At 46.4% G+C, this 17,370-nt stretch overlaps 4 long non-coding RNA genes across 4 annotated transcripts in view; 3 read left to right on the top strand and 1 right to left on the bottom strand.

The window, feature by feature from the left end:
* Positions 1-7,924, top strand: part of LOC144329807 (uncharacterized) — a 27,570-nt gene extending 19,646 nt beyond the window's left edge. Inside the window, exon 3 of the long non-coding RNA XR_013395434.1 lies at positions 7,803-7,924. This is a non-coding gene — a long non-coding RNA (uncharacterized LOC144329807). The remainder of the gene's footprint in view (positions 1-7,802) is intronic.
* The window catches only part of LOC144329808 (uncharacterized), a 47,792-nt gene extending 32,244 nt beyond the window's left edge, over positions 1-15,548 (top strand). Inside the window, exons 2-3 of the long non-coding RNA XR_013395435.1 lie at positions 13,982-14,471; positions 15,195-15,548. This is a non-coding gene — a long non-coding RNA (uncharacterized LOC144329808). The remainder of the gene's footprint in view (positions 1-13,981; positions 14,472-15,194) is intronic.
* On the bottom strand, positions 5,453-17,370 carry LOC114679312 (uncharacterized). The gene is made up of 5 exons (XR_013395429.1): positions 17,264-17,370; positions 16,625-16,806; positions 12,221-12,358; positions 8,954-9,540; positions 5,453-6,365 (listed from the first exon to the last, which is right to left on the bottom strand). It is a non-coding gene; the product is annotated as an uncharacterized LOC114679312 (long non-coding RNA).
* LOC144329806 (uncharacterized) lies at positions 6,286-7,411 on the top strand. The gene is made up of 2 exons (XR_013395433.1): positions 6,286-6,469; positions 7,133-7,411. It is a non-coding gene; the product is annotated as an uncharacterized LOC144329806 (long non-coding RNA).

Here is a 17,370-nt window from a genome sequence, read left to right as displayed (position 1 = left end):
TAAGATACGAAGCTCTGCTATCCAGGCTGGAGTGCAGTTGTGCGATCTCAGCTCACTACAACCTCTGCCTCTCGGGTTCAAGTGATTCCCCTGCCTCAGCCTCCTGAGTAGCTGGGATTACAGGTGCACACCACCATACCTGGCTAATTTTTGTATTTTTAGTAGAGATGAGGCTTCACCATGTTGGCCAGGCTGGTCTCAAACTCCTGACGTCAGGTGGTCCACCTGCCTTGACCTCCCAAAGTGCTGGGGTTACAGGCATGATTGGCCTGGTGTGGTGGCTCACACTTTTGATCCCAGGACTTTGGATGGCTGAGCGTGAAGGATCGCTTGAGCCTAGGAGTTCCAGACCAGCCTGGGCAACATGGTGGAACCCAGTCTCTCTTTTTTTTTTTTTTTTTTTGAGGTGGATTTTTGCTCTTGTTGCCCAGGCTGGAGTGCAGTGGCACAGTCTCAGCTCACCATGGTCTCCACCTCCCGGGTTTGGGTGGTTCTCCTGCCTCAGCCTCCCGAGTGGCTGGGATTGCAGGTGTGAGCCACCATGCCTGGCTAATTTTGTATTTTATTTATGTAGTTATTTATTTATTTTGGTGGAGATGGGGTTTCTCCATATTTGTTGGGCTGGTCTCAAACTCCCAACCTCAGGTTATCCGCCTGCCTCAGCCTCCCGGGGTACTGGGATTGGAACAGGAATTAAAAGAAATTTAAAAATGTGTATGCAGAAATGCAGTTGTATGTAAAAAAAACCCCATTTCCCCCCTGAGAAAGAGGAAGAGCAGGAGTCCTTTAAAAAAACTACCCACCTGTTTTTCTGTGGCTAGTGAGCCTTATCTCTCCTCCCCTCCCGGGCATTACAAAAACCCTAATTCCCTAACTGTGCAACTGCAAGGTCACTAAACAAATAAACTGAAGTCACAAAACATATTTTTCCTAAAAAAGGAAAAAAATATAATACATGTTTCAATTAAATAACTATCTTTGTTTCTCGCTTCTATAATATGCTTCCCCCAGCACAGATCTACCTCCGTCCCACAAAATGCTTAAAAGATAACTCTGTTCAGAACTCTCTGCTTTAAATGTTAATCGACAGGGCAGGTGCACCTAAATAATTAATAAATATCCTCCTAAACCCCATCAGTCTCTCTAATTCCTTAAAAATCCTGCTACAGGACTGCAGGCCTGAGCCACCGCGCCCGGCCCAATTTATTAATCAGAAAGGAATAGATCGGCCTGGCTTGTGATCCCAGGACTTTGGACGCCGAGCGGGGGATCACTTGAGCCTAGGAGTTCCCACAGGGTATCACTTGAGCCTAGGAGTTCCAGACCGGCCAGGGCAACATGGTCTCTTTTTTACTTTTTTTGAGACTGGAGTTCCGCTCTTGTTGCCCAGGCTGGAGTGCAGTGGTGTGGTTTCTGCTGGCCGTGGCCTCCACCTCCTGAGTTTGGGTTGTTCTCCTCCCTCAGCCTCCCAAGTGGCTGGGATTGCAGGCATGAGCCACCATGCCCGGCTCATGTTTTTTTTTTTTTGTACAGACGGGGTTTCTCCCTGTTGGTTAGGCTGGTTTCAAACTCCCGACCTCAGGTTATCTGCCCGTCTCGGTCTCCTGGGCTGCAGGGATTGCAGGTGTGAGCCACTGTGCCCGGCCCACTTTATTAATCAGACAGGAATAGATCGGTCTGGCGTGCTGGCTCACGCTTGTGAACCCAGGACTTTGGACGGCTGAGCACAAGCGGATCTCATGAGCTTAGGAGTTCTGGACTGGCCTGGGCAAGATGGTGAAACCTGGTCTCTTTTTTGGGGGGAGAGGGGAGGAGTTTCGCTCTTGTTGCCCGGCTGGAGTGCAGTGGCGCGGTCTCAGCTCCCTGCCGCCTCCGGGTTTGGTTGGTTCTCCTGCCACAGCCTCCCAAGTGGCTGGGATTGCACGCGTGAGCCACCATACCCAGCTCCTTTTTTTTTTTTTTTTTTCTGGCGGCGATGGGGTTTCTCCCTGTTGGTCAGGCTGGTCTCAAACTGCCGACCTCAGGTGATCCGACTGCCTCAGCCTCGGTGGGGTGCTGGGAATGCAGGCGTGAGCCAGCGCCTAAGGCCCAATTTATTAATCACAAAGGAACAGATCGGCCTGGCGTGGTGGCTCACGCTGTGATGCCAGGACTTTGGACGGCTGAGCGCTGGGGATCGCTTGAGCCTGGGAGTTCCAGACGGGCCTGGGCAACATGGTGAAACCTGGTCTCCCCATTTTTTTGTTTTGAGGCAGAGTTTCGCTCTTGTTGCAGGCTGGAGTGCAGTGGCGCGGTCTCAGCTCTCCGTGGGCTCCGCCTCTTGGGTTTGGGTGGTTCTCCTGCCTCAGCCTCCCAAGTGGCTGGGATTGCAGGCCTGAGCCACCATGCCCGGCTGATTTTTTTTTTTTTTTTTTTTTTTTTGTAGAGACGGGGTTTCTCCCTGTTGGTCAGGCTGGTCTCAAACTCCCGACCTCAGGTTACTCGCCCGCCTCGGCCTCCGGGGGTGCTGTGATTGCAGGCGTGAGCCAGCGCGCACGACCCAATTGGTTATTTTTATTATTTTGAGACGGACTCTCACTCTCACCGAGGCTGGAGTGCGGTGGCGCTGTCCCCGCGCAGGGCAACCTCCGCCTCCTGATAGCCGGGATTACGGGCGCCCGCCGCACACGCAGCTAACTTTTTTGTATTTTTGGTAGAGACGGGGTTTCATCATGTTGACCAGGCTGGTCTGGAACTCCTGAACTCTCGAACTCCTGATCCGCCCACCTCGGCCTTCCAAAGTTCTGGGATTACAGGCGTGATCGGCCTGGCTTGATGGCTCACGCTGTGATCCCGGGACTTTGGACGGCCGAGCGCGGCGGTTCGCTGCAGCCTGGGAGTTCCAGACCCGCCTGGGCAACACGGTGAAACCCGGTGTCTTTTTTGTTTGTGTTTTTGAGAGGGAGTCTGGCTCCTGTGGCCCAGGCTGGATGGAGTGCAGTGGCCGGTCTCGGCTCGCCCAGGCCTCCGCCTCCCGGGTTTGGGTGGTTCTCCTGTCTCAGCCTCCCGAGTGGCTGGGCTTGCGGCCTGAGCCACCATGCCGGGTTAGTTTTTTTATTTTTAGTTTATTTTTTATTTTTTTAAAATTTATTATTATTATTATTATTTTTGAGACGGAGTCTCGCTCTGTCGTCCAGGCTGGAGTGAGCGGCGCCATCTCGGCTCCCTGCAAGCTCCGCCTCCCGGGTTCCCGCCATTCTCCCGCCTCAGCCTCCGGAGCAGCTGGGACCACAGGCGCCACCACCACGCCCGGCTAGTTTTTTGTATTTTTAGTAGAGACGGGGTTTCACCGTGTTAGCCGGGATGGTCTCGATCTCCGGACCTCGTGATCCGCCCGCCTCGGCCTCCCAAAGTGCTGGGAGTTTATTTTTTTGTAGAGACGGGGTTTCTCCACGTTGGTCCGGCTGGTCTCCTCGGGTGATCCGCCGGGTTGGCCTCCCGGGGTGCTGGGATTACAGGCCTGAGTCACTGCACCTGGCCCGAAACCCCGTCTCTTAACGGAAAAACAAAACAAAAGCCACAAAGATTAGCAGGGCCTCGTGGGCCCCGCAGGTAGTCCCAGCTCCTGTGAAGGCTGGTGGAGGAGGATTGCTTGAGCCGGGGGTGGAGGTGGCGGTGAGCCATGATGGCGCTGCTGCAGGCCAGACTGGGCGACAAAGCGGGACTGTGTCTCAGGGAAAGGGGGGAGGGAATGAAAAATAAAGTATATAAATTTGCTAAATCAAGGAACAGCTTGACAGTATATTACTGAGAGAAACAGAGGCAAAGGTTAGCAGACACCAATGCTCACTTAGTGGAACTGCGGCGTCCCCAACAGGAGGCAGCTACTTTTCCAAAAGAAATCTATTCTTGACAAAAAATAAATAAAATTGTAGGTTTGTTACAATATACAAATAGCTAAACTTTACATAGCCACGACCCTCTTCTAGCACTGCTGTAAGCCTTTTCCTGCTCTGAAATAGCTACTATTGTTACCGCCATTGTAGAGAAAACAGATGCCAGAGGCTGTTGCGGAAGGACCACGGAACCTGACTATGAAATTGACTTGTTGTACGTTTTGGACTTAAAGGCTCTTCCTGCTCTGCTCCTTATATTGCCACATTTTAGTTAACATACCTCTTAAAATACTGCTCCTTTCTGTATTTGGAGGGACTCCTCTTGCAGTTTGAAGTTTTTCCTTGCGCTAAAGTAAATATGAGCCAACAGGCATCTGATTGAAATAGGTAACCTAGAAAAAAATCACTTATGAGAAAGTCAAGAAAATGTGAACTCTGGATTTGTGGCTATTTTCAGAATGTATTAATTTTTTGGCGTTTAATGGCATTGTGAATATATTTTTTAAAATTCTTTGTCTTCTACAGATACATATAAGGTAATTAAAAAATGATACGATGTATAGGTTTTACTTCACAATAATTCAGAGAAAGAAGGAATGTATATAACTGAAGCAGGAATATAAATGAAACAAACCTGGCTGTGGCCAGGTGCGGTGGCTCGTGCCTATAATCCCAGCAGGTGGGGAGGCCAAGGCGGGCAAATCACCTGAGGTCAGGAGTTCAAGACCAGCCTGGCCAATGTGGTGAAACCCCATCTCTACTAAAAATAAAAAGTTAGCCAGATGTGGTGCCGGGCACCTGTAATCCCAGCTACTGGGGAGGCTGAGGGAGGAGAATTGCTTGAATTCGGGAGGCAGAAGTTGCAGTGAGTCAAGATCTTGCACTGCACTCCAGCCTGGGCAAGCACAGCAAAACCCCACCTTAAAACAAACAAACAAAAAAACTGGTCATGCCATGAATGATAAATTGTTGATGATGTGTACATGTAAGGCAATTATATTATTCTCAACTTTTTTTAGGTTTGAAACTTTTTATTGAACACATGAACACGTCCCTTGATAACTGGGGCTGCTTCCCCATTATTCTCATAGTAGCCCTTCTGATTTTCACTTCATCTTCATTCTTAGAGATTCTGGATTTTCTTTTTTTTTTTTGGCAAGTTCAAGTATGTCTTTGCAAGGACTATCCAGCATGTCTATTTTATGAGAGAGGGTTTGCAGAGTACCTACTGAGCCATATTATCAGAAACAGAAATATTTTCCAGATTCTGTTCTTGTCCTGTTTAGATTTTTTAAGTTTCAAGAACAGTCACCTTCTACCAGACACTCTGATGTTGGAAGACAAAGCATATTTTGTATGTGGCATGATTTCTGGGCTCAAATTTAGAACAGAGCCACACAGCTTTCAACAACCTAAAAATAACTTACTGTGATTCACCAAATTTAGAAAGATGGAGATTATTAAAAAAAGAATTTACTATGGGACCTCTAAGTATCTCGGCTGAAAACTGTAAAGATAAAAGGTAAATCAAAAGATAGACTGTAATCATGCACTTAATGAAGCACTAAATCAAAATATTTTTGGCATATGTGAAAGAGTTTAATTTTATCACATTTTTTACTGGCACTCTAGCTGTTTGTAAGTACATATAAAACTACAGTGTTACATATAAACTACCAAAAAAGAACTTTTTAAGAAACGAGACTAATCTAGGAACTTTATTTAAAAGTTTATTTTAAGGGAATAATTAAGGAGGTCTGTACACAAGGATTTAGCCATGACATGAGAATGTTCTCGCTGGCAAATCAATGGAAATTATTACATGTGCAAAAGGGAACTGTTGGAATAAATTGTAATACCTTCATATGATCGTATATTGTAACCTTTTAAAATGATATTGAAGAGTTGCATAAATTGACTTAAACACATATTCATAACATATCACTGAATAGGAGAAATATGGGCCAGCAAAGAACATAGAGTTGGTCCAATTTGTACAAAACAAAGAAGATTCTAATAGCATGACAGCAGGGAAGGGGGAATATGTCAATGTATGCATGTATATATGTGTATATATGCATAGCAAGTATGAATTTGAAAGGATATATATCAAATTGTTTACAGAGATTACCTCAGAGAGGTAAATAACTTTGGCCTTTGGTGTTCTGTATTCCACATATTCTGAATTTCCTTTTTTTATTTAGAGACGGGATCTTAGCCAGGAGCAGTGGCTAACACCTATAATCCCAGCACTTTGGGAGGCTGAGGAGGGCGGCTTGCTTGAGGCCAGGAGTTGGAGACCAGTCTGGCCAACATGGCAAAACTCTGTCTCTACTAAAAATTCAAAAATTAGCCAAGTGCAGTGGCTCATGCCTGTAACCCCAGGTACTTGGGAGGCTGATGCATGAGAATTGCTTGAACCAGGAGACGGAGGTTGCAGTGAGCCAAGATTGCACCACTGCACTCCAGCCTAGGCAAGAGACCAAGACTCTGTCAAACAAAACAAAACAAAACAAAACAACAACAACAAAAAAAAAACAGTAATAAAGAGAAAACCTTATGGACAGGAGCAATGTCTCATGCCTGTAATCCCAGTGCTTTGGGAGGCCAAGATGGGAGAATCGCTTCAACCCAGGAGTTTAAGACCAGCATGGGCAACATGGCAAGACTTTTTCTCTACAAAAAAATTTTAAAAATTAGCCAGGCATAGTAGTGTATGCTTATACTCCCAGCTACCTGGGAGGCTGAGATGGGAGGATCACTGGAGCATGGGAGTTGGAGGTTGCAGTGAACTGCGATCACACCACTGCACTCTAGCCTGGGCAACAAAGCAATACCCTGTCTCAAAAATAAAAATAAAAGAAAAAGAAAAGAAAACTTTACAAGCAGCTAGAGTAAAAAGGCATATTCCATAAAGAGGAACAAAGATAAGGCTGACAGGGAATTTTCATCTGAAACAATACAAATCAAAAGACAATAAAGCAGTATCTTTTTTTTTTTTTTTTTTTTTTTGAGACGGAGTCTCGCTTTGTAGCCCGGGCTGGAGTGCAGTGGCGGGATCTCAGCTCACTGCAAGCTCCGCCTCCCGGGTTTGCGCCATTCTCCTGCCTCAGCCTCCCGAGTAGCTGGGACTACAGGCGCCCGCCACCTCGACCGGCTAGTTTTTTGTATTTTTAGTAGAGACGGGGTTTCACCGTGTTAGCCAGGATGGTCTCGATCTCCTGACCTCGTGATCCACCCGTCTCGGCCTCCCAAAGTGCTGGGATTACAGGCTTGAGCCACCGCGCCCGGCCAAAGCAGTATCTTTTAAGTACCGAAAGAAAAAAAAAGGTGACTGTCAACCTACAAATTTACACACAAAAATAACATCTTTCAAAAACAAAGGTAAAATGAATACTCTTCTGACATACAAAAGTTGAGAAAATTCATCACCAGCAGAACTGCACTACAAAAATATTAAAGGAAATTATTCAGGCAGAAAAAAATGATAATGAGAAGAAAATTAAATCTATACAAAAGAACAAAGAGTAAGTAAATATGTGAATAAATATAATAGATTGTTTTCCTTAATTTTTTTTTTTTTTTTTGAGATGGAGTCTCGCTCTGTCGCCCAGGCTGGAGTGCAGTGGCCGGATCTCTGCTCACTGCAAGCTCCGCCTCCCGGGTTTACGCCATTCTCCTGCCTCAGCCTCCCCAGTAGCTGGGACTACAGGCGCCGGCCACCTCGCCCGGCTAGTTTTTTGTATTTTTAGTAGAGACGGGTTTCACCGTGTTAGCCAGGATGGTCTCGATCTCCTGACCTCGTGATCCACCCGTCTCGGCCTCCCAAAGTGCTGGGATTACAGGCTTGAGCCCCCGCGCCCGGCCTGTTTTCCTTAATTTTTAAACCTATTTTGAACATAAGCTGCTGCTGTTTTTCTTTTTCAGACGGGGTCTCACTCTGTCACCCAGACTGAAGTACAGAGGCAGGATCCCAGCTCCCTGCAGTCTCAATTTCCCAGGCTCAAGCGATCTTCCCACCTCAGCCTTCCAAGCAGCTGTGACAACAGGTATGTGCCACCATGCCCTGCTAATTTTTTATTTTTTATTTATTTATTTATTTTTTTTTTGAGGCGGAGTCTTCACTGTCGCCCAGGCTGGAGTGCAGTGGCACCATCTCGGCTCACTGCAAGCTCTGCCTCCTGGGTTCGCGCCATTCTCCTGCCTCAGCCTCCCGAGTAGCTGGGACTACAGGCGCCTGCCACCATGCCTGGCTAATTTTTTGTATTTTAGTAGAGACGGGGTTTCACCGTGTTAGCCAGGATGGTCTCGATCTCCTGACCTCGTGATCCGCCCGCCTCGGCCTCCCAAAGTGCTGGGATTACAGGCGTGAGCCACCGCGCCGGCCTTAATTTTTAATAGAGATGAGTTCTCACTATGTTGCCCAGACTGATCTTGAACTCCTGGTCTCAAGTAATCGTAGTGTCTTGACCTCCCAGAGTGCTGAGATTACAAGCATGAGCTACTATGCCCAGCCAAACATAGCTGTTTAAAGCAGAAATAACAACAATGTATTGTGAGCTTTATAACATATGTAGACATAAAATGTATGACAATAGTAGGAAGGCTAGAAGGAGAATGCTAGGTTATTCTGGTGTAAGGTTCTTAGGAATTTGCATATCATTACATACATTATATAAACAAGGTTCTGATACAAAGTTCTAATATACATCAGGTTCATATATATGAATTTGTATATCATTACTTGAAGGTCAACTGTGATAAATTCGAGTTATACACTGTTAAAAAAAAAGATGTATAGGCCAGGTGCAGTGGTTCACACCTGTAATCCCAGCACTTTGGGAGGCCGAGGCAGACAGATCACCAGGTCAGGAGTTCAAGACCAGCCTGTCCAACATGGTGAAACCACATCTCTACTAAAAATACAAAAATTAGCTGGGCATGGTGGCATGTGCCTGTAATCCCAGCTACTCAGGAGGCTGAGGAAGGAGAAATGCTTGAATCAGGACCCAAGAGATGGAGGTTGCAGTGAGCTGAGATTGCACCACTGCACTCCAGCTTTTGCTATAGAGTGAGACTCCATGTCAAAAAAAAAGTTATAATAAGCCCATAAAGGTGTTAAAAAGTCAGGAAGGACATAGAAGAGTTGGATAACACTATCAACTGACTTTGACATTTACATATATATATATGGTTTTTTTTGCTTTTTTTTTTTTTTTTTTTTTGAGACGGAGTCTCACTCTGTCACCCAGGCTGGAGTGCAGTGGCATGATCTTGGCTCACTGCAAGCTCCACCTCCCGGGTTCCCACCATCCTCCTGCCTCAGCCTCCCGAGTAGCTGGGACTACAGGACCCTGCCACCGTGCCCGACTAATTTTTGTATTTTTAGTAGAGACACGGTTTCACCGCGTTAGCCAGGATGGTCTTGATCTCCTGACCTCATGAGCTGCCCGCCTCGGCCTCCCAAAGCGTTGGGATTACAGGCGTGAGCCACCACATCCGGCCTGTGATTGGTGCCCTTATAAAACAGACTTCAGAGAGCTCCTTTCGCCTTCTGCCATGTGAGGACACAGTGAGAAGATGGCCATCTGTGAACCAATAAAGTAGCCCTCATTAGACATCAAATCTGATGACACTTTGATGTTGGACTTCGCAGCCCCTAGAACTGTAAGAAATAAATATTTGTTGCTTCTAAGCCACTCAGCCTATGGTATTTTGTTGTAGCAGCCTGATCAGTCTAAGGCAACCTCTACTGGAGGATAAAACCATCCCTTAGTGTCTACAACCAGCTGCATTTCTTGCTGCTTTACGCACAGGAACGCTTTGATCGTCAGGTATAGTCTGGTTGAGCAAAACGAACTGTTAATCTTATATAGGTTTGGGGAAGAATTTGTTTTGGGATGAGGTTGGTTTCCAAGCAGAGAGAGGGGTGACACCAGCCTGAGAAACATACTGACTGCAGTGAATCTAGGGCAGCTTGGCTGATTCTCAAAGGACAGACTATCACTGACTCATTGGTTTCAGATGCAGATTCAGTGAGATGAGTTGCTATTAACCTATTAGGTTTAAGACCAGTTCTGTTGGTTACTTATTACTAAGACCATAGAACAATCAGTCTTTTCCTATGAGGGTGGGGGCTTTTTAATATTCGCATCCCACTTGGACTTCTTGCTTCCATCTTTGTATTCTACAAGCTAGTCTCCACACAATCTGGTCACAGCAACCAACTAGATATTTTTCAAAACTTAAATCAGATTTTGTCATTCCCCTGTTTACAACCTTCCAATGGATTCCTATTATACATAGAATAAAATAACCCTCTCCACAGCAGGGCTAACAAGGCCCTTAGTAACTGCCTTCTGCTTAATTAACCCTTCTCTTCTCTTCTCTTCTCTCTGCTTTTGTAATCCAACCACCCAGTTGAAGTAATGATTTTTTTTTTTTTTCTTTTCCTTCTACCTGGAATACCCCACCCTTCACTCCTTACCTGGAAAACTCCTATTCATCCACCAGGTCCCAATAGAATCATCACCTCCAGGGGGAGGACCTCCATGACTACACTTTCCTCCTGCTTTGATTGCTGGAATGTGGGGAAGTGAGCCTAATCATTTTCCTATTACATTTATCATGTTTATAATCACACTGATATGTTTGTTTGTTTGTTTATATGCTGTTTGTTTCCACTGTGTCACTGTGAATGCCAGGAGGACAGGGACCATGTTTGTTTTGATCACTAACATACAGCCACTAGCAGACACCGAGCACCACAACTGTTCATGGAAAGAACAGATAGAATGTAGAGTTTCTTCCTAGATAAACCAGAGCCTCACCATATGGTCACCTCCCGCAGCCAGCCCTCCACAGTCAAGCCTTCCCTTCCTCTATCATGGCTGCCTCAATTTTTCAACAAATGGGCAGTGGCTCTGGACAAACTGAGCCAGTTCTGTAAAACTCAGGGAGGTGTCTAGTGAAGCAAAGTGACCACAGACTGGTTAAGGAACCCCCAACCCACCCCAGGCTCTGGGTTCCAGGACCCAGCTACAATTGAAGAAGATGAAAGCGATGGATGGTAAGACGAGGTCCGGAGTCAGCAAGACTAGCTCATTCTCCCCACCCAAACAACTCCCCCGCCCACACACACCTGTTCAAGCCATTAAGACCAATGCTCATTGACTGAACACCTGCTCTGAAGTAGAAGCAGAACCTTTACTTGCATTTCCTCGTGTAACCCCTGCATGAGTTAGTTCCTACTATTACCCCAGGACCCACAGTAAGGATGGCAGCATTCAGCCAGCATAGCCACACCAACTGTTAAAATACTGAAATTCTTCCATATTCATTGGTAAATAGTAGCTGCCTCAAACCACTCTTCCCAGCAGCCCTGACCTCATCTTCCACCTCCAATGCCCTCGTCTCCCCACATTCCAGTAAGTAAAAGGGTTAAAGCCTTGGCTATACTGTGGGGGAGGCAGAAGGACTGTCTCCTGGGATGATGGGGAGTGAGGGGGCTGTCTGTTCTGATCTGTCAGTACTGGTGCCTCCCTGGGTACTAAATGTTTTGCATCGTTCATTAGGACTGTCTGCTTTGTCGTACTCAAACAAAATGTACTATTGTAATGTTGTTACTATTGGACAAGCAGATCCCAGGGGCCAAGCTGAGCACTGGCTGGGGGCTTATCTCTGGTTCAGACAGATGCAGGGAGTTCTAAGGTCAGCCACACAGCGAGTCTACAGCCTCCCTGAGCTTGAATACAAAAAGCAGTAAACTCACCACCAAGTACCAGCCTGGTTACCATTTTCAGAAGCACTGAGCCCTTGCTGTGTGTCTGCTCTGAGTGAGGCTCTGTACAAGGAGACTTGCCAGGGGGCACTCCAGACTCAAAGAAGGACAATGTGGTCGTTTCCAGGGCACAGACCTGGAAGGTCAGAGTCCACTTGTTCAAGCCCCAGATCTGCCACTTAATAGCGTTACAGCAAATGACCTAATCTCTCTGTCAGCTTCCTCGTGTGAAAAATCGAAGTCAAAACAATAATTCCTAATTCAGGGGGTTAGGGTAAAGGTTAAATTACATGCAGTATGTAAAGTACCTAGGAGTAAATAAATTGATGTAAAATCCTTAAAACAGCCCCTGCTCCCCACCCCAATGTTATATTGCTAAGTGGCAGCTATTATTTTTATTTACTGCATGCGATAGAAATCTTGCAAATCTCAGCCAGCTGCAGTGGCTCATGCCTGTAATCCCAAAACTTTGGGAGGCCAAGGCAGGGGATCACTTGAGCCCAGGAGTTCCCTGGGCAACAAACATAATGAGATCCCCATCTTTACAAAAAAACTTTAAAATTACCTGGGCATGGTGGCGCACACTTCTAGTCACAGCTGCTCGGGAGGCTGAGGCAGGAGGATTGTTTGAGCCCAGGAGGTTGAGGCTACAGTGAGCCATGATTGTGCCACTGCACTCCAGCCTGGGTGACAAAGCAACACCCTATCTCAAAAAAAAAGAGAAAAAAAAATTAAAATCTCATTGCTTCCTCAACGTGACCACACACACACACATAGCAAGACCCTCTCTAAAAAAAAAAGAAATTTTTCAAATCTCATTGCTTCCCCAATGACACACACACACACACACACACACACACACACACACACACACACAGAGCGAGACCCTGTCTCAAAAAAAAAAGAAATGAAAAATTTCAAATCTCATTGTTTTCCCAATGCCACACACACACACACATACACACACACACACCTGGCTTGCTTTGTGTTGGAAGGTGGCTTTCGATGCCAGCCGAGGGTGCTGGTCTCCTGCAGGCGGCTTGAGCATGCCCTCCCGGGGCTGACAGCCACTGCTCACCACGAGAGTCCAGTCCTTTCCTGGGCTCTACTCACACAAGCACACCATAACCCCCCAGTTCTGGAAGAGCGGTCTTTGCAAATTAAGTAACCATGTTATGTGAATCCCTAGCTTGCAAGCACTGGTGCTAGACTGACTGTCTGCCTCCTGCCCTTTTGCTTCCCGTTTCAAGAACTAAGTCACCATGAATTTTCTTAATGACACTTTATTCGCCTGTTTTGGCCATTTTTCTTCTCTTTCTATCTGAGTCCCAGAGTGGTCTTGACGGAGACTGTGTGCTATTGCAGAAAAGACAGAGGCCTTGAAATTAAACAGAGCCGGGTTTAAATACTGGCTTCACCACTCAACCAGGTAACCGTGGGCAAATGTCTAAAGTCTCTGTGCCTCAGTTTCCTTGTTTGTAAAATAAAGGTGATAGTATGTGCTTTGTAGAAACATGAGGATCAAATGAGATAAATCATGTAAAGACCTTAATACATAGTTTCATCTCTATCCAGGATTAATAAGTGTGAAAAAAAGAATGAAGAATTAAATGCCCAGTGGAATGCTGTTTCCACTGAGTAGTATCAAGAGAAAGACATGCACTGCGAAGTCAGACTGGGTACCAGCCAGGCTGTGGTGCCTTAGCAAGCTCTTCACATCTCTGATCCTCAATCTTTCTCATCTGCAAAATGGGCACACTAATATGCCATAGAAAGTTGACAGTTTTAAGTGTGATAACGTGTATAATGGAATCCAGTATAACTCTTGGCACATAGTAAACCCATGATAAATGCTAGTTCTATTTCCTTTAGCAGATAAATGAAGGTTTTGACATTTATGAACTACCATGTAAAAATCCTTTTGGGACAGGCACAGTGGCTCACGCCTGAAATCCCAGCACTCTGGGAGGCCAAGGTGGGCAGATCATTTGAGGTCAGAAGTTCGAGACCAGCCTGGCCAACGTGGTGAAGCCCCATCTCTAATAAAAATACAAAATGAGGCCGGGCGCGGTGGCTCAAGCCTGTAATCCCAGCACTTTGGGAGGCCGAGGCAGGTGGATCACGAGGTCAGGAGATCGAGACTATCCTGGCTAACATGGTGAAACCCCGTCTCTACTAAAAATACAAAAAACTAGCCGGGTGTGGTGGCGGGCGCCTGTAGTCTCAGCTACTTGGGAGGCTGAGGCGGGAGAATGGCGTGAACCCGGGAGGCGGAGCTTGCAGTGAGCCGAGATCCGGCCACTGCACTCCAGCCTGGGAGACACAGCGAGACTCCGTCTCAAAAAAAAAAAAAACAAAAACAAAAACAAACAAACAAAAAAAACAAAATGAATAAATAAATTAGCTGGGCGTGGCAGCAGGTGTCTGCAATCCTATCTACTCAGGAGGCTGAGGTGGGAGAATTGCTTGAACCTAGGGGGTGCAAGTTGCAGTGAGCCGAGAATGCGCCACTGCACTTCAGCCTAGGCAACAGAGCAAGATTCCATCTCAAAAAAATGAAAAAAGCCTTTTGGTGTGGTGGCAGGGGTTGTATTTGACAATAATTATATATGAGAAGGGCCATGATTAATCTGTAAGTGTTTAGAATGATTTAAGTATAAGTCCAGTTCATAGAGACCTTCCATTTACCCGTAGGTCACTTTTGTTTATTCAGTGATGCAACCATTATTTCACATGGTCAAAAAAGATATTGACCCCATATTATGTACTATAATAGATATGTTCTAGGTAGCAGAGATATAGCTATGAACAAGACAGTCAACATCTCTGCTGTCATGGAGCTTACAACTAATGTGGAAGTCAGAAAACAAAAAAGGTAATATGACATGCAGTGCTAGGGAGAAGATTAGAGGAGGTTAAGGGAAGAAGAGGGGTGGAGGGGCTGGATGATAGGAGACAGAGTTGTCAGGGAAGACTTGGAGGAGGAGGTAACAGAACATGGCCTGCATAAAGTGAAGATGGAAGCCATGTGATGATCTAGGGGAAGAGCATTCCAGGAAAGGGAACAGCAAGTGCAAAGGCACAGAGATGAGAAGAAACTGTTCACAGAATGTGAAATTAGTATGTGAGACTCAAACAATAAGTTAGGGAGAGAGTAGGAATAGATTAAGTCTGAGAAGTAAAGTGCCAGATTATCTAGAGTCTTGTGGACCATGGTAAAGATTTTGTCTCTAAGCTCCCGGGCCATATTGGCCGGGTGTGGTGGCTCATGCCTATAATCCCAGCACTCTGGGAGGCTGAAGCAGGCGGATCACTTGAGGTCAGGAGTTCGGGACCCGTCTGGCCAACATGGTGAGGCTCCGTCTCTACTAAACATACAAAAATTAGCTGGGTGTGGTGGTGCACACCTGTAGTCCCAGCTACTTGGGAGGCTGAGGCAGGAGAGTCTCTTGAACCTGGGAGGCGAAGGTTGCAGTGAACCAAGATCATGCCACTGCATTCCAGCCTGAGTGACAGAGGGAGACTGTCTCAAAAACAAGAAACAAACAAAAGTCAAATGGATTAGAGAAATGAGAGGGGTAGATAATTCACTCACACAATAAGTAGTTATGGAAAGCCTACTAGAAGGTTACAATTTTAGAACTTACAACTTATTGAGCACTTACATGCAGACATTTTGCTAAGTGTTGTACCTTTGCAGTGATCTCACTTCTCACAACAATCCATTAAGGCTGGTACGTTATTCTCCCCATTGTATACACGAGGAGACAGGCTCAGAGAGATCTAGTAACTTACCCAAGGACAAACAGCTGGTAAATAGCACAAATGTCTGTAAGGTTACAAAGCTCGGGATCTCCACTACGCTCCCCCACATGCCAGACACAATCGCATTTGTGTAATCGTGACATTCCACTGCAGGAACTCCTCCTATTTGATCCCAGCCTGAAAACAGGGCACCTAAACCTAGTTGCCCACTGGGAGCAGTTGAGATTCAGGAAGAGGGATCTGGAACTCTGCACTTCTGTGCAGTCTTAGTGGAGCTGTCCATCAAGGTGCCTGCCCTCCTTATCTAAAGTGTGGACCTGTTACCTGAGCTCAGCCAATCGAACCCTTTCTTCAGGGACCTTGACTCATCAAAGAAAGCTCTGGTCAAGAAAGGGAAGAAAAACATGGAATTGATTCACTTGCCTGCCTAAACTCTCAAAGCATCTCTGCTTTCTGTCCTTTTCTAAGCCTGATTCTCCAGCTTCCTGTTACCTCTGTGAGTTAGACACTAGCCTGCCAATAAAATCCTTTTCAGGTAAAGTTAGCCAGAATTGATTCCTAAGACTTGCAATCAAAGAACCTGCACTGGCAATATCAGCAAAAAAATTACACAGTCTTGTCAAGTTAAAGTGAGTGATTCATTCCTTGGATAAATGTGTATTAAGCAGGGTCAGGACTAGAATGAAGCAAAGTGAGGCACCCAGGATACAAAATTTAAGGCTTTCATCCTCAGTGTTGTGTGAGTGCAGATTTGGCTCTAACAGCCCTCCCTGCTATCAAAGTTAGTAATAAAAGGAACGGAGAAAATAATTTCCCTTTCCCATAAGAGTATGAAATGAGTGTCCCAAGTCAGCAGGTAGCATTCGAAACCTTCTGAGCTGTGGCTCTGTCCCCTAGCACATCATCATCATCATCACAAGGTCAAGGCTGGGGCCAGCCGGTAAGGAGAAAGAGTAACCCCTGCCAGAGCTTTAGCAATGTTAGCGATGGCTAAGCCTCAGCCTCTCCAAGCCTCACTTTATTCACCTGTAAAATAGGACTAACAAAAATCGTCTTTAATTCCAAGATGTTTTGAGGATCAAATGAAACAACATACGTGAAACTGCTTTGCAGACTGTGCAGTGCCCTATAAGCGGTAGTCACTACGTAGTCTCTTTGCTGATTATCAGTTTCTTTATCTGCAAAGGGACAACAGAATACACACCTCCCAGGATTTTTGTAAGAATCTGCCAGACGAACGATTAAAGTATAAACTTTGGAATCCAACAGGCATAGGTTGGCGTCTTGCTCTGCCCCGCACCAGCTGTAAGATCTCGGACCCTCTCTGAGCCTCAGTTTCCTCGTCTGCAGCAAAGGGATCAGGGTGCTCCCTCCACCACAGGGCTGCTGTGAGCATGAAGAGAGACAGCAGGAGTGAGTCCTTGGCGCGGTGCCCGGCCTTGTTCCGAACCGCAGGTGCAATGACGAATGCCACCTCCCACGGATCCCTTCCAAAAGCACAGCTGAGCTGCACCCTTCTGCTTCTGCTCAGCGCCCACGGTCAGCCCAACCCGGGGGTGAGCAGCGCGGCTGCTCACAGCCTCTGACACGACTGTCACTCCCACTCAGTTCCCCAAACCACAGCTATCCCCACTGTTGAGTGTGCGGTAAGTGCCCGCAGGGCACAGAGCGGAGGCCACCAGAGGACCGCTTACAGCTCACAACCTATGATTTGACGCAGGGAACCAAAGCCTTTTCCTTCACTCTAAGACTGCATACCAAAAAGAAAAAAAAAAAGTTTTGGGGAAAAAGAAAGCTGCCTCTTGGCGTTTGCTAGGAAATCACGTTCCTCCAGACCCCATACCGGCGGGGAAAAGGTTCCTGTTTCTTTAAGCCGCCTCTACTTGCTGGGCGGAAGGGCCGGAGTTTTTCGCCTCCACCGGCAGCTGCGCCCACCCCTTCTTGAGTGAC

Source organism: Macaca mulatta, chromosome 7 (genome assembly GCF_049350105.2).
Source record: "Macaca mulatta isolate MMU2019108-1 chromosome 7, T2T-MMU8v2.0, whole genome shotgun sequence".
NCBI classification, from domain to species: domain Eukaryota; kingdom Metazoa; phylum Chordata; class Mammalia; order Primates; family Cercopithecidae; genus Macaca; species Macaca mulatta.
Note: the sequence above shows the minus strand (reverse complement) of the source record. Positions and strands in the feature narration are given on the sequence as shown.